General features: G+C 35.6%; 1 protein-coding gene across 2 annotated transcripts in view; it reads left to right on the top strand.

Annotated features, from left to right (window-relative positions):
- Positions 1-2,884: 2,884 nt before the first annotated feature.
- Positions 2,885-26,118, top strand: part of EFCAB8 (EF-hand calcium binding domain 8) — a 157,618-nt gene continuing 134,384 nt past the window's right edge. For both annotated transcript variants that reach the window (XM_074292737.1, XM_074292736.1), the window contains exons 1-2: positions 2,885-5,635; positions 25,911-25,965. The gene's annotated coding sequence lies outside the window, so the exon portion shown is untranslated. The remainder of the gene's footprint in view (positions 5,636-25,910; positions 25,966-26,118) is intronic.

The following is a 26,118-nucleotide window of genomic DNA, read 5'->3' as shown; positions in this document are numbered from 1 at the left end:
TTTGTGGTTAAGAGTGTGATGTCCATGGAGAGGACAAAGACAAGTTTAATCTATTGAATGCTTTCTGGCATTAACTCTTAAATTTCAGGTATGGAACAAAGTTTTCAGAAAGTTTCTGATAGATGGAAATCATTGGAATAGTATATATTTTGTGTCACTTTTGATTGGAATGGTAATGTTCTTATTATTAACAATTTGAAATGGACACAAGTAAAACTTGGATCTAAATCTTAAGTATAGGGAAACAATAATTATTAAAATAGGAAATCTTAAGAACAAGCCTTTAGTTAGAAGAATATTACTTTTTTTTTTTTTTTTTGACTGAGGCAATTGGGGTTAAGTGACTTGCCCAGGGACACACAGCTAGGAAGTTTTAAGTGTCTGATATCAGATTTGAACTCAGGTCTTCCAGACTTCAGGGCTGGTGCTCTTATCCACTGTACCACCTAGCTGCTCCAAGAATATTAAACTATTAAAATCAGGAGTAGGAGTATAAGACGACATGTTCAGAGATCATAACAATTATTATTCTTATTAAAGCTAGTCTAAATTCAAGCTTTCAGAGTAGAAACAAGTAAAGAATAAAGATTACTAGATTCCAGCCCAAGTCTTTATTGGACTAAAAGCAAGTGAGTTAATTATGTGCAAGGGACATTAAAGTGAGAGAAGAGCTGAAATCGTTAGTCATGTTACTGTGTCACTTTGTGCAAGTCATGTTCCCAAGCTGAGCCTGTTTCTCCTATTTGTAAAATGAAAGGGTGGGACTAGATAGTCCCCTGTGTCCTTATCAGTTCTAGTATTTTTAAAAGTTCTAAGATCCCTTCCATGGTAGCCAATGAAACTGTTCACTATAGAAACTTGAACTCAAGTCTTTTGTTTTTAACCTCCCTGTCTTCCCTTTTGTAAAGGCATTGAAAGAACATATTATTTGTCATTCACATTCATGTTTATATTTTAACATGGTAAATTTAGTCACTTAAACTTCAGTGTATTGCCTTGTTACATTCACTTTTTAACAGTTTGCAGATCATTCAAAGTTCTGACTTGATTTTTTACCCCACAGGAAACTAGTGAATTTATTTTTCTGGCTCTAAAGATTGCTTGACTAACTCAAACTTCTGACTCTTCTATGCCTATTCCCTGCTGCAAATATTTTTGAAGATCACCCTGTGGGTTGAGGAATTATATTGAATTACATGCTGTTTTTCCTAAAATAGGATATTTTTGTGGGGGAAGAATGGGGAATGATAATGGGAAACAATAATGGGGAACATGGATGAAACAATACTATAGTTTAGCTCTTTCCTTGTACATCTTTTGAATTTGCTTTTGAGTTAGGTCCTTTATGTAGGTGGAGGAGAGAAGGATGAGATTTGATATGAGTAAGGAGTTTTGGACTTAAGTATGGACCTGATTAAGTTGCCTTTCTTGTGTGACCATGGCAAAATAATATTCCATCATTGGATCTCAATTTTTGTAAAATGGACTAGATTCCTTAGGATTCCTTTTCAGTCCTAGTATTGTAGGAAAATGAATTCAAACTACCTTGTTTGAAAGGAAAAAGGATATTTCTTTGCTACTTATTTGCCTTTTTAGCAGTTTGACATTATGTAGGACTGGTCTAAAGACTTTAATGAATAAATCTTAAAATGCACAAGTTTAAACTTGAAGAGTTCTTGGTACAGATGTTAACACTTGTTGCCATCTTTGATTAACAGTATTTTGGATCTTCTAATTTTGTTGTATCCATGTCTTCTCTGAACATTGTACTTAAGGGACAGAATGATGAACAGTTGAAGAACAAAAGATAGATATTTTAGTTGAATAGAAGTTCAAATATTGCGCTCTTGGGTTCTAGAGTGAGGGAAGTTCTAGTCCTTCCTTATTTTTTACTCTATTCACAAACAGGAGTGTTGCAATCAATTCGAGGCTCCATATTTTTCTGCTATTGAAGGATTTAGAATTAAGTGGGGATAATAACCATAGCTAATATGTAGCTTTTACAGTTTTGCAAAAGAACTTTGCATCTTTTCTCTCATTTGCTCCTCAAAACAATCCTATGTGAGTTAAGAAGCAGTCTGAGACAGGTTAAATGTCAAATAGCTAGTAAATGCCTGAGAAGGGGATTCATACTCAGGTCTTTTCGATTCTAAATTCAATGTTCAATTCAGTTTTCTACCTCTCTGCCTTGAAGGATGACCCAAGAGCTGCCCTGCACTGTATTAGGCATTGGGGAATGTGATGAATGAAAGGAACTTGAAATTCTAACACTCTTCTTTTTAGTGCTTGGTTTAGTTTAACACTGAAATTTTTTTTAAAAGTTGGAGAGGACTCAGGGGAGACATGATACTTTTATTTTCAAGTATCTGAGAATTAGGGAAAAAAGGTTACATTTATTCTTGGTCCCAGGGAATCAGTCTGGCAAAAAAAAAGAGGAGGACCAACATTGAAAAATTTCAGGTTGAAAAGGTAAGCATTATTACACATCTGTATTTTTCTACTTTTGAAAAAGAGGTTGGGGAAGATGCCTTTTCATATCTCTTTTTTTGAGTCTAAGCTTGCTCATGACAATTTTGAAACAAGTTTTAGTTATTTTGTTCTTGTCGCAGTTACATTGTGTCATTGTTTTCCTTGTTTTGCATCAATTATTTGTCTTTCCATTTTTTCTGTATTCATATTTATGTGCTATAATTTGTTTAGGTATTCCCTAATTGGTGGATATTTATCTTGTTTTCAGTTCTTTGATATTATAAAAAGTGCTGTTGCAACTATTCTGTTCTCCCTTCCTCCATATCTCTCTCTCTCTCTCTCTCTCTGTCTCTCACACACACACACACACACACACACACACACACACACACACACACACACACACAGACACACACGTGCGCGGCGCGCGCGAGAATAGTTGATTCAGTAGTGAAACAGGAAATTAGTGGAGTCTTAATTTTAGGCTTAATTAATTGGAGACTTAATTTTAGGCTGGGATGATCACTTGGGAAGGATATTTATTGTTTAGATGATTCACTTAAGTATTAAGGCCACTTTTTATGCTTTTTTTTTTTTTTTTTTTGTATTTTATCAGGCAGTGGAGATACAATGAACAAAGCAAATTTTAAAGGATCTTATATTTTAACATGGTTGCTTTGAATATATCATCACCAGCCTTTTAAAATCTTGTGATTTTGTTTTTCAGTGACTTTTGCATAATTTTCATTCTCTCTCCTAAGTTTATCAAAAACACTAGGATTGCTTTGAGGTATTTATTTGCTTTGAGCAATGATGAATACTTATTTCTTTCATTTCTTTTTTCTGACTCTGGCCCCTCAGCTTGTGTGTATGTATGTGTGTGGTGTGTGTGTAGTTAGGAATAGCAGTTAGGAATTGGGAAGGAGAGGTTAGACTGGTTGTGGGAAATTGAGAAATTATAAATTGATGGGTTATGATGAAAATTCATAAAAAATCTGAATAGAAGTAACTTTTTTAAAAAATTGAAGCAATGGTGAAATTACATTACACAAAGCTGATTTTAGAAATTGTTACTTTTTGTTTTTGGAACATCAATTTTCCACATCAAACTCTCTTCCCCCTTTTGCCTGACCAGAATGCTGTCATGAACAGGGGAAGAACTTCAGCATAATGAGCCAAATCACCAACTGAATTGGATAGCATTTGCAATGTAGTAAGATCATAATTCCTTATGTCTAAATAGAAATAAGGAAAGTATATTTTCTCAATTCTCCAGCACCAAGAAAATTATTATTATGGTTTGTTTTTTTTTTTTTTTTTTTTTTTTTTGTTTCCATTTTTTTTATTGCTATAATCATTGTTTTCCTGGGTTGGTTCATAATAAGTCTTCTACAGCTTCTCTGAATTTTTCATATTCAGCCTTTCTTAAAGTGCAGTGATACTGCATTACATTCATATTTACCAGTTTGTTTAGCCATTCCTTAGTTCATGGAACTTCTTTTTGTTTCCAATTTTTGCTATAACAAACAGTGCTTCTATGAATATTTTGGTGTATATGGGACCTTTCTGTTAATGACCTCTTTGAGTCTGTGTCTAATAGCACACTGGGTTAATGGGTATAGACATTTTGATCATTTTTTAGCATGATTCCAAATTCCTTTCTAGAATAGTAGGACCAAACCCAGCTCTACCAAGTGTATTAATGTGTCTGTCTTGTAGCTCTTGAAAACAAAATCAGTCAGTCTTTTGTCATTTTTGCTAATTTGCTTTTTGTAAAGTCAAAGCATATATGATTTTTTTCCCATAAGAGTCGTTACTGGTTTTCAGTTCTTCATTTAAACTGTTCATACCTTTTGGGAAAAAGTCACTATTTGTGTTAATTCCCTAAATATCTGGGATATCAAATTCTTTTCAGGGATATTTAATGTGATATTTTTTTCCTAATTGACAATTTAAGGACTTTGATAATTAAAATTCTAGTGTAAGTATCCAGTTTAATAATTATTCTTTTGGGAACTTGCAGTTAGAAGCCTCTTAGATTTTTCTAGGATATAGCAAAATTTTGTATATTAATTTAATATGGAAAGATATTATGGGGTAGATTGATCTTTGAATTAAGAAGATTTGGGTTCATGTATTACCTCTAGACAAACTAGCTGTTTGACTATAGACAAACCAAGGAATATTTCATTGTTGCAGGCAGCTCTCCCACATTAAGTTACATAGCAGTTACTAATCCATAATGGAGTCAGGACTTTTACAATGGGAGTTCCCAACTACCTAGAACTTATTCCTATATCTTTTTTTTTTTTTTTTTTTTTTTTTTTTTAAACTTGACAGATGGATATAGATATTCTCACTCTGTTGGGTTTTGAATATTTTGGATGAAATAAAGTTTTGCTAGATTATTCATCAATAATTTGATTTAGTTTGGCACTGTTTTATTTATTTAATTCTTAGTCATTTGTCTTTGAGGTGATACGGAGTACCATGAATTAGAATGAGTAATTACACTGCTTTGGGTTGCCAGGGACTAAATGGTACTAAGACATACATTTCTAAAATTGTTATTACTTTGCTTCCTCTCACTAAGTGCTGTTAGCTTCCCAGTTCCAAGACTGTTTTGGGACATATACAGAAAGGAGCAGAATTATCAAATTATCTTAACTTTTGGTTGTTGGTTTGGGTAAGCTCTACATACTTGGACCCTTTGGTGGTTTCCATTTGTTGCATGAGTGTTTTGTTTGTGCACATACTATCCTATAGGATTATTTGTATTCATTTCTCCTTGAGATAATGTCCTATAATTTTGGTCATTAAACTTTATTTGTAAGCTCACAGTTATCATTGATATTATCAATAAAAGACAAATCGTTAAAATGTAATGAAAAAGTTGCTTTGAGTGTACTTTGTAGCATTCTCTTCCAGTTTTGGCCTGTGGAATCCTTTTCATATTTGTCCTGATGTTCCTCCAAATGTAACCAATCTGTTACAGTCAAGGGATAGCTAACAGAGTTCCATGGTGACCTCATAAAAGGACTGCTTGGGATTAAGAGAGAGGGTTGCTGTGAGGCCTTTTGTTTAAAAAGGCACTTGACACTCAAATGAACAAGCCTCTTTTTGCAAAGTCCAGCAGAAGTAGCTGGTGAGAGTCACTTAACACATGGTGAGTAGAGAAATTGGTCTGGGACCATTCAAAGTGGAAGGAATATGACAAACTAAATACTTTTGCTTGTCCATGATAGGGGTTTAAAAGTTGAAAAGGAGGTAAATAAAACTCTGAATCAACTTTGTCCTCCTGTATAGCCTGGGTTTATACCTCTCAGTTCTTCATTACAGATTTCCACCTTTTAATTTAAACCAAACTTTTGTTGTTTGACAATTCTGTTTGTCTCTTGACTCACTCTTTCAGACTTGTGCTCCTGTCAAAGGGAATAAGTCCTATTTCCTTATTCTCCTTAATGAAAAAGTTGAGGCTTTTTTCATCTACTTTTTAAAAAAACTCATACCTATTTTTATTCTTTCTTCCTTTCTAGCAGTATTAGAATAAGTATTAAGTCATAGTTTTCATTTGATTCCTTTATTTTCATCCTCCTAGCTTTTGCTTGATTTTACCTTTAGTTTTTACCAGATTCACTTATTTTAACTATCAGATTTCTGGAATAAATCAACTACGAAGACTGCTTCTAGTTACACATTGCTTACTCTCTTTAGGCCTCTGTAGTTCGAGTGAACTTTTTTTTTTTTTTTTTTTTAAATTCTGAAATTATATTCATTAATAACTCCCAGTTACCAAATTCAGTAGCATTTTTAAGTATCTTTTACTTTTATGTAGTTTTTGACACTGTTAAATAAGCTCTTTATACTTGAATAGCTTTCTGACCTTGGTTTCTGGGATATATTGTTTTCCCTCACTTTTTGGTGTCTGTGTTAGCTTTTCTCCTGTCTATACACATAATATCTCCCTCGTCCACTCATGTCACTTTAGCTATTACTGGAATCAGCAATGCTTCTCCCTGGTCCTTTCCCATGGTCTTCAAATCTTCTAATGAAATCCTTTCCCTTTGAAGTCCATCTTCCTGCCAATCTTCTCTGACTATGGAATGACTTTGAAGAAACCTCTTTCCTTATCCCCCCACCCTCCTATTTCTCTACACTTAGATTTATTCATAGGACTTTAAGGCCTCCTTTACTTTTGTCATTCTATTTTGTCATAGCAATTTATTTGTCCTTCTCTCCTGTCCTGTCTCCTTAAATTAAATTCCTTGAATGTAGGACTTATTTTGTTTATATCCTTGATACCTAGTGCAGTGTCTTGCATGTAGTAATGACATCTCCTGTGTTTATTGAATTGAATGGAAATAACTATAGTGCCTTTCACAGAAGAGGTGCTCAAATATTTTAGTGAATGAGTCTGAATTCTGTACTTCTTTTCCTTTGTTCTCCCTCAAACTTCAGTGCCACATTTTTAACTATTTGTTAGATAATTTTTTTTTTTTTTGCTTTTCTCACTGTCACCTCTGTGATAATTCTAAAGTCTGAATAATTTTTCTTCAATGCTAATTCTACTCTTGACCACATTTTCTTGTTTATGGTAGTATTCTAAATCTCAGCTCTCACCCAGGCTCCTACCTTCCACTATTCAGTCAAGTTGCCAAGTTCTGTCAATTTCTTTTTAAAAATATATACCTAGAATTTATTTCCTGACCATTTTTAACTGTTACTAACTTATTTTAAAACCTTAATTTATGTTTAGAGTGCATCTCCTAATTTCCCTCCTTTCCTCCCCTTTATGATCAGTCCTGGTTTTTTTTTTTTTTTTTTTTTTTTTCCCTTTTCCCTGAGGCAGTTGGGATTAAGTGACTTGCCCAGGGTCATACAGCTAGGAAGTATTAAGTTTGTGAGGTCAGATTTGAACTCAGGTCCTCTTGACTTCACAGCTGGTGCTCATCCATTGCATGTCATCTAATTGCCCCTATTTAATCAGTCCTACACAATCCTGTCAACTTAATCTATCAAAAATCTATGATTCTTGCCTACAAAATAGAATTCAATTAAAAACACAATCTGACATTCATTCAAAGTCTGGCTGCTAGCTTTCTTTCTTTTTTTTCTTTTTTTCTTTTTTTTTGGAAGCTGGGGTTAAGTGACTTGCCCAGGGTCACACAGCTAGGAAGTGTTAAGTATCTGAGACCAGATTTGAACTCGGGTCCTCCTGAATTCAAGGCTGGTGCTCTATCCACTGCGCCCCACTAGCTGCCCCACTAGCTTTCTTTATAGTCTGCTTTCCTGATTTTACAGGAGATATACCCAGTTATTCTTTGTTCTCTGAATATACCTTCCCCTCCCCCCCACCTTTGAACTTTTGCTCAACTCCATACCACCTGCCTGGACTGCTTTCTTTTAACTTTAATCCTATTCAGACTTCAAGTCCCAGCTAAAATTCTCTTCTGGAATTATTGTTGGTGCATCCTTAATGTGAGACTTATTTTATTAACTTGAATGGTTATTTAAATCTTTAGTTGCTTGATCCATGTTTTGCTCTTTCCAGATTATAAGCTTTAGGAGGGTAGGGACTGAGTTCTATTCTTAATTGCATTCTCTATTACAGTACACATAGAGGTGTACAATATTTGTTGATTTGATCTAATAAAAATGCTGTCGCTTGAAGTTGCCTTTTTTTTTTTTTTTCCACATGTGTTTTGATTTTTTTCCCCCTAACAATGAGGATGGGTTCTCTTCCATCCATTTATTCTTGAATTGGTCTTTTTTGGAATGTAGTATGGGAGAGAGGAATATGAATTATTTCTGGAGTCAGGACTTGGTTTCAATATCTTACAACAAGCCTGGGAGTGACCCTTTGTTCAAGTTTCTTATTTTTTGTGGTCCTCAGTTTCCTCTTCTGTTGGATTCAACCTTTTGAAACCTTCAATTTCTTGTCTTAGGATTTTTGTAATCTGTGGCACTGTGAATAAATTATTTTATGTTTTTGTTTAAAAACTTGTTTTCAAGAGTTACAAAAATATTCAGACATGAGAAAAGATTTCATTCTTTTAAGAAATTGAAATTTGGGGCAGCTAGGTGGTGCAGTGGATAGAGCACCAGCCTTGAATTCAGGAGGATCAGAGTTCAAATCTGGTCTCAGACATTTAACACTTCCTAGCTGTGTGACCCTGGGCAAGTCACTTAACCCCAGCCTCAGGGGAAAAAAAAAAAAAAAAAGAAATTCAAATTTAAGGAACCTGCAGGAGTTGCAGGACCTAGACTAGAGCTGCAATAGGAGTGAGGTAAGAGAAAGTATTATATAATCAGGTTGCCTGGGAAACTCCTGATCAGAAAGGTAAGTCCCTGAATGGATGATATATGGAGTAGCGAGGAGTTACGGACTTTTACCTTTTCCAGCCTGGAGAGAATGAAGATACATAAATTACTGCTAGGTGGTACAATGGATGAAGTGCTGGACCTGGAATCAAGTTTCAAATGTGGACTCATAAATGTACTATCTGTATGATTCTGAGCAAATCACTTAACCTAATCATTTACCTCAGTTTTCCTTATCTTTAACATGGGAATAATCATAGCTTATGCCTTGTAGGGCTAGTGTGAGAGTAAAATTCGTAAAGATATTGTAATGGGGAAGACAATTTGTAAGTACTGATATACAAAGATTTACACAGGATAAATTTGAGATCATCAAAAGAGGGATGTTCTTAGAAGTAAGGGAGATCCAGGATGATTTCTTGGAAAAACTTTTTTTTTAAATTAAAACTTTTTATTTTTTAAACTGTGGGGACAATTCTTCAACATTAATATTGCAAAACCCTATGTTCCAATTTAACCCCTTCCCCCACGCCTTGCCCTAGATAGCAGGTAGTCCAGTATATGTTAAACATGGTAGAAATATATGTTAAATCCAATACATGCATACATATTTATACAATTATTGTGCCATACATGAAAAATCAAATCAAACCAGTTAAAAAAAAAAAAAAAAAAGCAAAATAAAATGCAAGCAAACAAAAAGAGTGAAAATGCTCTGTTGGGAACCAAACTCAGTTCCCACTGCCCTCTTTCTGGGTGTAGATGGCTGTCTTCATCACTAGACAATTGGAATTGGTTTGTGTAGCGTGCTGTTGTCTCCAGAAGCTGCCAGATCGCTCTCTGGGAAGAGATCTGCTGTGTCTACTCAAATCTTTCAGACAGATTCTTCTTCCTGTAGTGAACCGTTGTCTCCAGGCAGTTGCTGTTAACTCTTGTCCTTAGAAGTGACTTCCCTTCCTGCAGAGAGCCCCGTCAAGCCTGATGCAATTCAGAGTCTTCTCTTGAATACTGGCTCTGAATCTCCTCCAGCTCTTATCCTTCTCCAGGCCGATCTGCTCTCTGCGCCCAGTGCTGTCTCTTTTTATCCTCCCAGAGAATGGGTGTGGGATAATGCAAGGGCTTCTGGGAAGAACCACCCCAGCCAATGAGCTTGCCCCCTCTATCAAGTCAACCTGAGTTCTCACCTTGTAAATGTCCAGAAAACCTGAATTCTCACCTTGTCACCATCCAGACAACCTCAGTTCTCACCTAGTAATCCCAACATCTCCCCCTTTCTTTTGATTTAGAACATAGGACAGTCATGACCTTGAAACATAAATCCATCAATATGGGAAGTATTGCAGATAATTACATAAATTACATAAGCACATAGTAACATAGTAACATAACACATGCTAGAAGTATATAACATAATCATAATCATAAATTGAAAATTTATAAATGTCCATAAGTCCATTGTCCATTATTCTCATCTTGTGTGAGGAAGTCCAATGATTCCTGCTGGTTTTTAAGTTCTTTAACAGTCTTCTTATTATCCATGCTCTTTCAGTGTCAGATGTTTCTTAGATCTTCTCCTTTATTTTGAGGTCTTTCTCTTTTTCTGTCTCTCTCTGATGGACAAGGCGAATATGACTTGTTGGCACCCATCTGATTCCTTCTCCTGCTGAAGAAATACAAGCAAACCCTCTCCCCCAGGCAGTTAACCTATCTGGTCCCTTCCATTCACCACTTTCTGGATCTCTCCACATCACCTGGCGATTATCTAAGGACAGTGGAGATGCTCTCACTGGACACTGCCCTTCTGGTGGGTTATAAAACCTGTCTGCTGGAGCCAGCGCATCTTTGTCAAAAATTAGAAAATTAATGGTATAGAGAACTAAATTTAGAAGTTCCCTAGGGCTACCTGTGGCTCCCCCTTTCTTTTGTTTTTGGAGGAGTGTCTTAATATCTCTGTTTCTTCTCTCTACTATTGCCTGCCCTTGAGGATTAAAGGGTATGCCCGTGGTATGTAAAATCTTATACTGTGCACAAAAGTGTGTAAAATGTTTGGACGTATATGCAGGTCCATTGTCTGTTTTTATTGCTTGTGGCACACCCATAATTGCAAAAGCTTGTATAAGGAATTCAGTGACCACTCGGGCTGTCTCTTTTGCTGCTGGCATTGCAAATGTGAATCCTGAAAAGGTGTCTACCACGACATGAATAAAAGATAGACGACCAAAAGATTTATAATGGGTCACATCCATTTGCCAGATTTCATTGGGTCTCAAACCACGAGGATTCTTCTCTGGAGGGAGTGTAGGAGCATGGAAAAGAAGACAAGCTGTACAGCTTTTTACTATGCTCCTAGCTTCCTCTCTTGTGATTCCAAATTGTAAACGTAAAGCTCGAGCAGCCTGATGATATTTAGAATGAGATTCTTGTGCTTCCTGAAATAAAGGACTACTGGCTAACATGGTTAGAAGGCTATCTGCCTTTGAATTTCCATCAAAAATGGGACCTGGAAGTCCACTATGTGAGTGGACATGCAAGATATAAATCTTGCCTGGATGTTTTCTCACTTGCTCTTGAAGTTCCTTAAAGAGCTGATAAATATTGGAGGCTGCAAATTTTATTTGGGCTGTGGCAATTCTTTGTACTACACCTACTGAATAGGCTGAATCAGTAATTATATTTACGTCTCCTGGGTAATAAGTGAGAGCTAGCATGATAGCAAATAATTCATTCTGTTGAGTGGATTGAAAAGGAGTCCTGATTACTCTCTTTATGGTTAAATCATGAGAGTATATGGCACAAATATTTTCTTTGGAGGCATCTGTAAAGATTGTTGGTCCTTTAAGAGGAACCTTAGAAACCTTTTCTTCAAAAATCCATCGCCAATTATGTAGTAGCCGGGTAATCTTTAATGGAGATCCATGTGCAAAATTTGGAGTGGTGGCCAATAAAATTTGCCATTCTGGGATGGTCTCACAGCATACATTAATCTGTGCGTTAGTATAGAATGTGTATATTTTTTCAGGACTTATCCCAGATAATTGTGTTACTCTCTTAATAGCCTTTAATAAAATCCTAGCCACAAGCACTGGGTAAGGTGTAAGGCTTTGTTCTGGTTGTGCTGGGAGGTTCACCCACTCAATCACTCTGTCTCCTTGATGAAGGACTGCTGTGGGTGCCTCTTTTGTAGCAAAAACTGATATTTCCAAGGGTTTTTGAGTGACTCTTTCAACCACATTGGATAAAGCCAGTTCAACTTCTCTCAAAGCCTTTTGTGCTTCTTTTGTAAGCTGGCGTGGTGAATTTAAAGCACTGTCTCCCCTTAAAATGTCATAGAGAGGTTGTAGTTGATTGGTAGTTAAGCCTAACACTGGACGCATCCATTGGATATCTCCTATTAATTTTTGAAAGTCATTTAAGGTGTTCAACTTCTCTGTTCTTAAAGAAAGCTTTTGTACTGTGAGTGTCTTAGGATATACTTCATATCCTAAATATTGAAAAGGAGCATGTCTTTGAATTTTTTCTGTAGCTATATGCAGTTTGTAGTACTTTAATGTTTCCATGGTCCTTTGTAGACATGCCTCTAACATTTGTTCCTCAGGTGCACATCCCAAAATATCATCCATATAATGTAACAATATTACTTTTGGAAAGGCTTTTCTTACTGGAGCAAGAGCAGCTGCAACATACATTTGGCACATAGTAGGGCTGTTTTTCATTCCCTGTGGCAAAACTGTCCATTCATATCTTTTATAAGGCTCAGCCAAATTAACACTAGGCACTGAAAAAGCAAATCTTTTCATATCCTCCTTATCTAGAGGAATAGAATAGAAACAATCCTTAATGTCTATAACCCATAGAGGCCATTCTCTTGGCAACTGAGTAGGAGATGGAAGTCCAGGCTGAAGAGTTCCCATAGTTTCCATCTGTTCATTTACTCTTCTTAGATCAGTTATCATCCTCCATTTTCCAGATTTCTTTTTCACCACAAATACTGGGGAATTCCAAGGACTTAGAGAAGGCCGCAAGTGTCCTTGGTCAAGTTGTTCTTGCACTATGTCTAATAAGGCCTGAATTTTATCACTTCTTAAGGGCCACTGTTCTACCCACACTGGTGAATCAGTCTTCCACTGAATAGGAACTGGTGAAAGTGCAGGTAGGCCTTCAACAGCAGCCCTGCCTAAAAAGCCGAAGTGCTTATTTGTAATCCTATCTGCTGTAAAATGTCTCTTCCCCACAGATTGATGGGGATTTTTTCAACCACAAAAGGAGTAAAAGCTCCTGTTTCTCCTTCAAATACCCATCTCAAAGGCCTAGCACTAACCTCTGCTGCTATTGATCCTCCCACCCCAGACATATAGGTGTCTGCTTTAATCTTTGGCCAGTGACCGGGCCAATTGGCACCTCTAATAACTGTACGATCTGCACCCGTGTCTACCAATCCTTCAAATGGTATTCCGTTTATATAAATAGTAAGCATAGGTCGGTCAGCTGTCACAGCTGCTGTCCAATATATTCCTGGATTTTGTTCATTGGAGTCAAAATCTAGGCGACTATCACTAGGTTGCTTATTAGGGGTATGTAACAATAAGCCTGATGCTACTACTTCTCCTGGTTGATAAATCACACGTTGTCTGCCTGTGTTAGTGACTGGGATATTAGATACACGTTCTCCAGTCTCCCACATCAGTGTATGGATGGACACTGTTTTGTAGGCACTCTCAGAAGGTGAAATGGTCAAGCCTACTGTGCCTGGAGGCAAAGGATCCATAGGCTCAACAGGAACAGATTTCACTTCTCCAGGGAGTATCTCGGTAGTCTCTACTGCACACAACTCTATTTTTCCTAATTTCAATCCCTTTCTTCCATCTGATTGCCTTTTGGCTGATTGATCGTGTCTTAAAATTCTCTGGATGTAACCTCGGCTGCCATCATGCCCCACTTGGGGGCCTGAAGCTGGGCCCCACCTGTCATTTCCCTGTGTCAATCTACATTCAGAGGCCCAGTGGAGGCCCTTGTGACATTTTGGACATGGAGTTTTAGGTCTTCTCTCACCCTGTCTTCTCACTGTATCTCCATATCTACACTGAGCTCTTAGATGCCCAATTTTTCCACATTGAAAACATCGCCGAGTTTCTCTAGAAGGCCCTTGCCATGAGGGACCCTGTCTTTCCACATTCATCATTGTCCGGGTGTAAAAAGCATTTGTTCCCACTGTAGCACAGCGTCTTATGATCTCCTCTAAAGGAGCATCTTTGTCTAATCCCTATATAATTCTTTTGCAAATCTCGTTGGCATTTTCCTTAGCCAGATGTCTGGTCATTATTTCTGTAGCTGAATTTTCTCCAATAGTTCTTTTGACAGCAGTTTGCAAACGTCCCACAAAATCTGCAAAAGGTTCATTGGGACCTTGCTGTATTTTAGTGAAAGCCTCTCCACGATCTTTCTGTCCAGGAAGGACACCCCAAGCTTTTATTGCAGCCTTAGCAATTTGCTCATATATTGTCATGGTATAATTAATCTGTTCCGAATTCTCTCCATACTGACCTTCACCAGCTAAGTGCTCAAAAGTGAATTGTGTGTTAACTCCTATTTCCAAATTGCATCTGACTTGAATTTTACATAATTCATGAAATTCCGCAAGCCATAATAAATTTTCTCCAGGTTCCAGACATGTCCTTGCTATGGATTTCCAATCATTCGGGGTTAGGACTTCATAAGACAAACCATCTAGTAACATTTTGACATAAGCTGATGTAGCCCCATAAAGGGTACAACCTTTTTTCAAATCCTTAATTTTATTCAAATCTAAAGGTGCATATCTTCTCCTTTTTTTTACCTACAGAGTCAGTATTTTCAATCACAGGATATGCATGTATAAAATCACTTATATCCTGTCCTTCTCTCTTAGCTTTAACCAATGCTTTTTCTAATCTTGTCATAGGCTTAGGCTTCTTCACAGGCAATTCTGTTTGTGTTTCTGCCTCTTCCCCTCTTTCTTCCTCCATCTCTGAAGGTGGGGTTGATGTGGGCCTGTCAATAATCTGTTCTCTAGGCAGGGTTGAAGCTTCTTCAAGAGAATCATACCATAATTCCTCATTTAAATCCTCTTGCTCTAGGGAAAGATCTTGATCTTTCCTTTTTTCCTCACACTTCCTCCTCTGTTCATTTTTAGAACTTTTCCTTCTCCTACAACTTGCTTGATAGTTTAAGGCTAATTGAACTATGTTGTAGATATAAAATACTTCTGCAGAAATTGAACGAGGCCCATTTTTTGCTTGAAATTCTTTCATTTCATATCCCACTAGCTTCCATTTATCTACATCTATCTTTTCTTCCTCTAAGAACCAAGGGGATGTGCGTCTTAATGCAGCCAAGAGTTTAGCAATCTGTACCCAGGTTACAAGTAAACTCTGCTCCTCAATTATGTTGATTATACTCTCTATAGTACCACTCCTGAATGGAGCTGAGGTTGCTTCTGGGGCTGGGGTTGAGTCGGCTGAGGTCCAGGGATTGAATATAGCTAACATCTGCCCCATTTCAGCTATAAGAGATTCCTGGTTTAGCCCTTAACAAGTTAAGTTCCTTATTTATCTATTAGCACGCTCACTTAATCTTTAACAAAGTTTCCTCCTTACTCACGGTTCTGGGTCAGAGAGACTGAGATCTAGATCGGAAGCTTTTCCACTGGAATCAGGACTGTGTCTGTCCCTGTTCGGGCGCCAAATTGCAAAGGTCTGGTCTAGCTCCTCTTGTCAGGATAAGCAAAAGTCCTTGCCCCACGTTGGGCGCCAATTGTAGCGTGCTGTTGTCTCCAGAAGCTGCCAGATCGCTCTCTGGGAAGAGATCTGCTGTGTCTACTCAAATCTTTCAGACAGATTCTTCTTCCTGTAGTGAACCGTTGTCTCCAGGCAGTTGCTGTTAACTCTTGTCCTTAGAAGTGACTTCCCTTCCTGCAGAGAGCCCCGTCAAGCCTGATGCAATTCAGAGTCTTCTCTTGAATACTGGCTCTGAATCTCCTCCAGCTCTTATCCTTCTCCAGGCCGATCTGCTCTCTGCGCCCAGTGCTGTCTCTTTTTATCCTCCCAGAGAATGGGCGTGGGATAATGCAAGGGCTTCTGGGAAGAACCACCCCAGCCAATGAGCTTGCCCCCTCTATCAAGTCAACCTGAGTTCTCACCTTGTAATTGTCCAGAAAACCTGAATTCTCACCTTGTCACCATCCAGACAACCTCAGTTCTCACCTAGTAATCCCAACAGTTTGAATCATCTCATCCATCAGAATTGATTTTGTTGCCATGTATGATGATCTCCTGGTTCTGCTCATTTCACTTAACATCAGTTCTTGTAAGCCTTTCAGGCCTCTCTGAAATCATCCTGCTGGTCATTTCTTACAGAATAATATTCCATAGCATTCATATACCATAATTTATTCACCCATTCTCCAACTGATGGGCATCCTCTCATTTCATTTTTCAGTTTCTTGCCACAACAAAAAGGGCTGCCACAAACATTTTTGCACATGTGGGTCCCTTTCCTTTCTTTAAGATCTCTTTGGGATATAAGCCCAGTGGAAACACTGCTGGATCAAAGGATATGCACAGTTTGATAACTTTTTGAACATAGTTCCAAATTGGTCTTCAGAATAGTTGGATCTGTTCACAATTCCACCAACAATATATTAGTGTCCCTGTTTTCCCACATCCCCTCCGACATTCGTCATCTTTTCCTGTCATCTTAACCAATCTGAGAAGTGTGTAGTGATATCTCATAGTTGTCTTAATTTGCATTTCCTCTAATCAATAGTGATTTAGAACATCGTTTCATATGACTAGAAATAGTTTGTTTCTTCATCTGAAAATTGTTCATATCCTTTGAATTGAAGAATTGCTTGAATTCTTATAAATTTGAATCAATTCTCTATATATTTTAGAAATGAAGTCTTTATCAGAATCTTTGAATAAAAATGTTTTCCCAGTTTATTGCTTCCCTTCTTGTCTGCAATAGTTTTGTTTGTATGAACTTAATGTAATCAAAATTATCTATTTTATGATCAGAAAGGATCTCCAGTTCTTTGGTCACAAATTCCTTCCTTGGAGAAGGTTCTTATTTGGGGTTTAAAAGAAACCAGGGAGTAGAGATGAGGAAAGAAACAGCATTCCAGCCAAAGGAAACAATCAGTGAAAATACCTGGTGTCAGGAGATGGTGAGTCTTCCCTCCCCTCCCCCAGGCAATTGGGATTAAGTGACTTGCCCAGGGTCACACAGCTAGGCAGTGTTAACTGTCAGGCCAAATTTGAACTCAGGTCCTCCTTCAGGCTGATGCTTTATCCACTGCACCATTTAGCTTCCCTTGAGATGGAGAGTCTTATGTGAAGAATGTAAGCAAGAATAACAGTTGCTCAATTATGGAACACATGGCATGATGGTGGTATATTTTAAAAAAAACTGGAATGATAGGATGTGTGTGTGTGTGTGTATGTATGAATGATGTGTATGATGCTTTATGAAGGGCTTTATGGATTTGTGAAGGGTTTTGAATGTTTGAATGAATAGGGCTTTGATTCTTGATACTGTAGATAAAAGGGAACCAATGGAGCTTTAGGAAATTCACTTTAGCCAGTTGTGTGGAGGATGGACCGGAGTGGAGAAAAATTTATGGCAGGAATACCAAGCAACATTATCTTCCACTCTAATTCTGCTATGGTAATAGTCCTGATATAAATTGATGAGGGCTTAGAGTGATATACACAATAAATAAAACTTTAGGTGTGGAAAATTTGCAATTTATACTAATTTAGGGAGCATCTATATCCTTGAAATCATGGATCTGAAGACTGCTTTAGTTGAGACTACTCTTTAGCTATAAGCAGGAAATCCCCCCTGCAAATTTAGTTTGTTCAACAGCATACAATGTTTGTAGGGACTATGCTTGAAACCTTAACATTTTGGGGTTGATGATTTTATATTTTCTTTTAGGTTCCTGTGTAGTTTTAGGATACTTCCATATTGATAGATGCCAAATGGCATAACTTAAGTTCCTAAAAGTAATTATCAGAAAGTACTCCATTATATGCCAGCAAAACTAAGAATTTGAATAAGAGTATGTACCTCTAGGAGACTTCTTACTCCAGTAAAGCTCTAGATCTAGAAGAAATAATAAAGAAACTAAAGAAAATTAATTAACAAAATTACTCTACCCAGGCTAGGACTGCACAAAAAGAAGACAAATATTCTGCAGAAGTCTCGAATGAAATTAGAGTAGGTATATGGCATATGGGAAACAAATTGGTTCCCTCACATAGGGAAGTCCTGAAGCCCCTTATAGGAAAAAGCTTTTGAATGGTACTCTGAGGAACTCTGTGCCTAAATTACAACAGAAGACAAGACCAGATAATTACTTCAGAAGGCAGGATCTCTAATCTTAGTCACCATACTTGGAATAAAGCAGGGAGACCTTACTTGTACTATCCATAAGTACAAAAGCAGATCCAAAGCACTTGCTGCATATTCTCCCCACCTGAGGCTCAAAATGTAAGTAAACTAAAGAAAGTTTCAAAAAATGAAGAAATAACCTTGGACTGAGTTGCCCAATGGGTAAGCTTAGGAGAGTAATTTTACAAGTAGTTTACATAGAGCCTCTGGGGGGAGGGGGGAGAGGGGAAAATTGGCTTGGCCTCAAAAGACTACATAGAATATCTGAAGAAATAAAAAAAAGTAATACAAAATGTTAGGGAGGAAAAACATTGTAAGAATACCTTAGAACAAATGATGAGAAATTTTGAGAATGTTTTGTAAATTAAATGTTCCAAATAAAAAACAATGACCTAATGAAATAAGAAATATTAAAATCAATAGTTTTTTTTAAAAGAAAAAAATGTCGAATATAAGAATCACTAGATTATCTGAAAAAATATGACCTCTTCCCCAAAAAGCTTGGATATATTTCTTTTTGGAGGGGGCAATTTAATTATTTGATTAACAAGGGCAACAGATTATTTAGTCATTGGGCTATCTCTTTTAGACCAAAGACACTCAGATGAAAGACAAATACTTCATTAAGGATTTCCTGGGATTTATGAAGGGAAACAACACAAGGAAAAATGGAAAGATGCTTGGCAAAAATCTAAGGGAACAATCTCATTTGATAAATATATCTTACAGATAAAAGATGCTATGGGAAAAAGATATCTCCCTCTAGAAACATCTGATGTGGTTCTTTGGCTCTGGTGTGATCTGTTCTTTTCTAGGTCAGGTCACTTATAGAAGTTTCCTACAAAATTGATCTCAAACACACTTCAATTTGCCAATAAACAGGCAAGATTATAAAAGTTCAAACCTCATGCCTTTTTTCAAATTTGGAATCTTTTACACCATAGAATTTCCAATTTTACCTATTATCTGTATCACTTCTATCCATTACCTGTCACCTATTTCTATATCTACAAATCAGAAGCCAATTTTATAATGTGGGCTCCCATACAAAAAAAGATTTCACTGAAAGTTGCCAGATTTATCTAAATTTAATGAAAGATTTTTAGTTGGATGCACAAATACATTAACAATTTAAAGTTTAAAGTAGTGCATATATTATTTACAATAAAACATTTAACTTCTAGCTTTGCTCAAACGAATGATTCCTTAACAAAAGTATTTGTCACTTCTACAAGACATCTATTCCTTTCCTTAACACAGAACAGACAGTTCTCATATTAGCTAAAAGAATATTGGATATTATATTTCAAGAAATTATAAATGAAAACTGCTCAGAATCTTAGAACTGGAGAGCATAATGAAAATAGAATCAAGTCTCAATAATGGCATAGCTAATATCCAGAGCTTCCAGATCAAAGAAAAGATACTGCAAAAGATCAAGAAGAAAAAGGTATACAGTGTTAACTATATACCAAGATAACTTCAAAATGGGTTCATGATCTAGACATAAAGAATGATATTATAAACAAATTAGAAGAATGTAAGATAGTTTACCTTTCAGATTTGTAGAGGAGAAAGGAATTTGTGATGAAAGAACTAGAAATTCTTTTTGATCATAAAATAGATGATTTTGATTATATTAAGTTAAAAAGGTAATGTACAAACAAAACTAATGTAGACAAGATTAGAAGGGAAGCAATAAACTTGGTAAAACATTTTTACATCCAAAGGATCTGATAAAGACCTCATTTCTATAATATATAGATAATTGACTCAAATTTATAATAGTTCAAGCCATTTTCCAATTGATAAACGGTCAAAGGATATGAACAGACAATTTTCAGATGAAGAAATTGAAACTATTTGTAGCCACGTGAAAAGGTGCTCCAAATAAGTATTGATCAGAAAAATGCAAATTAAGGCAACTCTGAGATATCACTACATACCTTTCAGATTGGCTAAGATGACAGGAAAAAATAATGACAAATGTTGGAGGGGATGTGGGAAAACTGGGACACTGATACGTTGTTGATGGAATTGTGAATGGATCCAACCATTCTGGAGAACAGTTTGGAACTATGCTCAAAAAATTATCAAACTGCATACCCTTTGACCCAGCAGTGTTACTACTGGGGTTATAAACCAAAGAGATCTTAAAGGAGGGAAAGGGACTCACATGTGCAAAAATGTTTGTGGCAGCCCTCTTTGTAGTGGCAAGAAACTGGAAACTGAGTGGATGCCCATCAATTGGAGAATGGCTGAATAAATTGTGGTTATATGAATGTTATGGAATATTATTCTGTAAGAAATGACCAGCAGGATGATTTTAGAGAGGCTTGGAGAAACTTATATAAACTGATGCAAATTGAAATGAGCAGAACCAGGAAGATCATTGTACATGGCAACAAGACTATACAACGATCAATTCTGATGGAAGTGGCTCTCTTCGACATTGAGATAATTCAAACCAGTTCCACTTGTGCCCTGATGAAGAGAGCCATCTACACCTTAAGAGAGAACTGTGGGAACTGAGTGTGGTTCACAATATAGCATTCTCACTCACTGTGTTATTTGCCTGTATTTTTTCCCCCTCAGTTTTTCTTCCTTCTTAATCTTATTTTTCTTGTGCAACCAGATAACTGTAAATATCTACCCACATATTGAATCTAACATGTATTTCAACATATTTAACATGTATTGGACTACCTGCCAAATAGGGGAGGGACTAGGGGGAAGAAGGGGAAAATCTGCAACAAAAGGTTATGCAAGGGTCAATGTTGGAAAAATTACTCATGCATATGTTCTGTAAATAAAAAGCTTTAATAAAAAAAAGAAAGAAAAAAAAAAAGAAAATGGTAATAACAGACATCATGCTGATTCACATAAGACTTGGAAACTCTCATTGTAAAATAAGGCAAAACTTGGGAAGTGATCATCCAAAAGACAAAAGAAAAAGAATTACAACCAAGAAAGGTAAATACAAAAAGCAAAGTCTGATGTTGTTCTGTTTTTAATTAAAAGATGACAGAAATAAAATGGATAAGGAGTTGTATTAGAGAGGAAGATCACAATCTTACATAATGAGTGAATGAGATAGAAAGTATTCAAATGTGGATGAGAAGGTTGGGGGGAACAGGCATTCCAAGAATCTCACTTTGATCTGCTCTGAGAAAAGGAAGTTTGAACATAGTTATGCATGTGCATTTCATGGAACAGAAATAGATTAAACTGAAATAGGGAAGTAAGAGATGGTAAGAATGAGATTTAAGAGAGAAGGCAGGATAGGTAAGAGAGTAGTCATAAAACAAACTAATGTCAGAGGAAGCATGAATAAATTAAAGGGAAGAAAGTAAAAACCTGGGATCAGGGATGGGTTAAGGGAAATGAGATATAATAGGAAAAATTACTTTGTTTATAGATCACACATATTAGGCAAAGTCCTTTTATCACATTTTTAAGTGGAGTGGGAAAAATTTTGGAAAAAAAATACTAGAGGAAATTACATAATTATGAAGGTAAATAAGATGAATTCAAAAGTAAAATGGGAATGTGTAACAACATGGATTAGAAAGCAACCCAGCAATGTTATTTACAAGAAATTCACTTGAAACACAAAGATTCACATAAAGTTAAAATGAGGGACTGTAAGAGATTCTATTTTGCTTCAGATAAATTTAAAAAAAAGGGCAAGAATAACAACCTTTAGTTGTCTAAATATAGACAAAAATAAGCATAGAAATAACATTTTTCTTAAAAAGTACCATTGCTTATGAATCAATATCTATGGTAATACTTATTTGTGCTGAACAGCAGAGCATCTTAATATTTAATTGTTTAGTTGTGTCTGATTTTTTGTGATCCCATTTGGAATTTTCTTGGCAAAGATACTTGGTCTGTTAATTTCTCCAATTAAGGCAAATAGAAGCTCAGTGACTTGCTCAGGGTCACATAGCCAAATTTGAACCAGAGTCTTCTGGACCCTGGGCTCAGTCTGCTACCCACTGCACCACCTATTAATATTTAAAAGGAAGGTTAATCATATTGTAGGGAAAAGTAAACAAAGTAGTTAAAATAGGATCTCACTGAAAGATATCCCTTTAAGATCTAGAGGAATCTAACAAAAAAGAAGTTATGGATACAAATAGAATTTTAGAAAAATCAGATATAGTAGCTCTGAATTCTAAATGGGAACAAAAATTTATATTCTTTCTCAATCATACATGTAAACTTCACAAAAATTAAACATGTATTGGGGCATAAAAACCTTACTTACCAAAAGCAGAAATAATAAAACTATTGGGAAAAAAAAGATTGAAAAATAAAATTAATTGAAGACTGACAATATTAAAGAAGAGAGGATCAAAAGATGGAAACAATTTTCAAAGAAAATGACAATGAGTATACAAAAGCTTTATGGGTTAGAACATACAAAAACTTAGGGAATATAGCTAATGCAGTTCTTAAGGGGGATTTTTATATAGCTAAACATTATCAATAAAAGAAAATAATGAATTGGATTTGCAACAAAAAAGCCCAAAAAGAGAAGTCAAAAAAATCTGAAATATACAAAGCAAAAATTCTAAAAATCAAGAGATTAACAAGATTAAAATACAAAAATACTATTGAAATAAAAAGCTAATAAAAATAGCTAATCTGATTTTCATAAAGAAGAAACCCACATTCTACATGTCAACAATTAAAAGATTTCACATTTGAAGAAATATATTAGTTCAATTATATACCAACAAAACTGAGATAAAATGTATAAACTACCCAGACTAACAGAAGAAATTTAGTATGAGGAAAAAAAGAGTTAAATAAGTCATAAAATTCCAAAGAGGTGAAGGGAACACTAGAACCAGATAAGTTTACTAGTGAATTTTACTAAACATTCAAAATTAGTCATATATAAATTGTTGACAAGAGAGGAAAAGAAAGGGCTTATTTCCATAATATAACTCTGTTTAAAAATTTTTTTGGGTAGTTATTTCTCCCCCCCTTCCCAATTATATGTCAAGACAATTTTTAGCATTCTTTTTTCTTTAAAAGTAGAAAATATTCATAAAATACACTTTTAAAACACATCTATATAAAAATAGAGTGGAGGCAAAGAAGCTGTTTTACTAAACAGGGACACAATGTAAATAAACAGGTATATACAAAAACATTTGCATTTAAATGGGTCTATACATATTTACAGATATTTTTATAATAAGTTTGCTAACTTAGAATTCATTTTTACAAGATTTTGAGTTTCAAATTTTTTTCTATCCTTTTTTCTGAAAATGGTAGGTAATTTGATATAGGTTATATATATGCAACTATGTAAAGAATTACATTAATCACAGTTATGAAAAAAGAAATAGATCAAAAGAAAAAAAAAACAAAATAAAGTGAAAAAATATGCTTCAATTTGCATTGACAGACCATCAGTTCTTTATCTGGATGTGGTTAGCATTTTTCATCGTGAATCCTTTGTACTTGTCTTGGATCATTGTGTGTCATTGTATTGCTGAGAAAAGTTAAGTTGTTCATAATTGATCATCACACAATGATATTGATACTGTGTATCTTTTTTTGGTCTGCTCATTTCACTTTGTATCAATTTGTACAAATCTTTTCAAATTTTTCTGAAATTTGCTCATCATTTATTACTGTACAATAGTAGTCCATTACATATACCAAAACTTGTTCAGCCACTCCCTGATTGATAGACATCCCCTTATTTTCTAGTTCTTTGCCATCATGGGATGGGCTGTTATAAATATTTTTGCATGTCACTCCTTTAACCTTTTTTTATGATCCCTTTGGGATATAGACCTAGTAGTGATATTGCTGCATCAAAGGATATGCACAATTTTATTGCATCTTTGGCATAATTCCAAATTATTTTTCAGAATAGATGGACTATATCATGATGCCACCAACAATTTATTAGTGTCCCAATTTTCCCATACCCTCTTTAACAATAAATATAATTTTGATAATTAAACTTGGGAGAGATAAAGTAGAGAAAGAAAACTACAGGCCTATATCCCTAATGACCATTGATGTAAACATTTTATTTTATTTTATTTTTTTCCTGAGGCTGGGGTTAAGTGACTTGCCCAGGGTCACAGCTGAGAAGTGTTAAGTGTCTGAGACCAGATTTGAACTCGGGTCCTCCTGAATTCAGGGCTGGTGCTCTATCCACTGTGCCACCTAGCTGCCCCCTTGATGTAAACATTTTAAATAAAATGTAATAAATAGGCTATAATATTTGTAAAAGATTATACAATATGGGTAAGTTAGATTTATATTGGAAAATTTTATTTGATTAAATGTAGACTATAAAAAGGAATTGGGGGGGAAAGGTCTAGCAGTATAAAATCTTAAACTATATTACAAAGCAATTATCTAAATGATTTGGTACTAGTTAAAAAATTGAGAGGTTGATCAGTGGAACAGATTTAAGTAAATAACATAAAAAGACAAAATTGAAACTTCAAAAGAAGTTAATGAGAATTTCCAAAAATAAATACCTGAATTAAAAATAACAAAAAAACCAAACTAAGAATGGAGATCTTAATGCAGTCTCAGAAAATGAATTTGAGCAAATAAATGAACTACTACTAAAGGAAGAAACTTCTTAGGCCAGATGAATTTGGAGATAAATTCTATCCTTCATTTGTTGTTTTATCTTTTTACTTATGTCTGACTCTTCATGGCTTTTTTTGGAGGGGGGGGCAAAGGTACTGCAGCAGTTTGCCATTTCCTTTTCCAGTTTGCAGATGAAGAAATAGAAGCAAACAGGGTTGGTGATTTAGCTAGTGTCTGAGGCTAAATTTAAACTCAGAATATTGTCCTGATGCCCAAAGCAAGGAGAGAGAAATATTAAAAATAAAACATTATTATTCAAACTAATAAATATTGGTGCAATTACTTAAAATCCACACAAGAAGCTACAGTAGCAATCTAAGAATCTAAGCCATTTACTGAGACAAAATGATTCTCTGGGAATAAGCGCAAGTTGGTTCAGCATTGGAAAAAGAACTAGCACAATTACTTATTGAGACAAAGCAAGAATCATGAGATTATTTCAGTAGAAAGGGGAAGGGAATAAGCAATTATATCCACTTCCTTTCTGTGGCAGGTACAGTCCTAAGGCTTTATAAATATTTTATTTGATATTTTATTTCACAACAATTCCGAGAGGTATCTGCATTTTCTATTTGAGAAACTGAGGCAAACATGTTGTAGCTTTCCCAGGTAAAGCTAAGTGTCTGGATTTGAGTTTGGATTTGAACTCAAGTCTTTCTGGCTCCAATGCTACCAGTGCTCTAATGCTACCTAGCTAATTCAAGACTTCAAGACAAAGCCTTTAAAAACATAGCATTCATGTTGAAAACCTGAAGAACACAGAAACAGAAAAACTCTTTAATATGGTCAAAAGCATATATTTGATTTCAATACTTGTTAATGTTTGTAAAGAAGGAATATTTCTTCTAATACCTCTGTGATTTCTTTAAAAAAAATAATAGAGTTATGATAAGCCTCTTTTTCCAAGAACATAACTAACTGGTTCCTTAAAGAGGTGAATTCAAGACTCTGGTCTCATTCTCACTATGTTCTGATTGATTTGAGTTTAAACTTCTAACTCAGCATTTCCATACAAAATTCATTGTTAAACAACTTTTGATTCTTAACTTTAGGTCAAGTAAAACATCTGAGGATGAAAAATTCTAAGAAAGCACCTCATCTTGCAAGGTAAGGAAGTCATTATAGCAAAGGTAACAAAATGGACTGTTTCTGAAAGTTATTGAAATACAGGCTAAGCAGAATGGAAATAAATGTTGGCCACTAGAGAGTATACATTACTATGCTTAGCAGGGTCTGTTTCTTGGTGGGTAGGAGTTGGAA

This window comes from Sminthopsis crassicaudata, chromosome 2 (genome assembly GCF_048593235.1).
Source record: "Sminthopsis crassicaudata isolate SCR6 chromosome 2, ASM4859323v1, whole genome shotgun sequence".
Classification (NCBI taxonomy): domain Eukaryota; kingdom Metazoa; phylum Chordata; class Mammalia; order Dasyuromorphia; family Dasyuridae; genus Sminthopsis; species Sminthopsis crassicaudata.
Note: the sequence above shows the minus strand (reverse complement) of the source record. Positions and strands in the feature narration are given on the sequence as shown.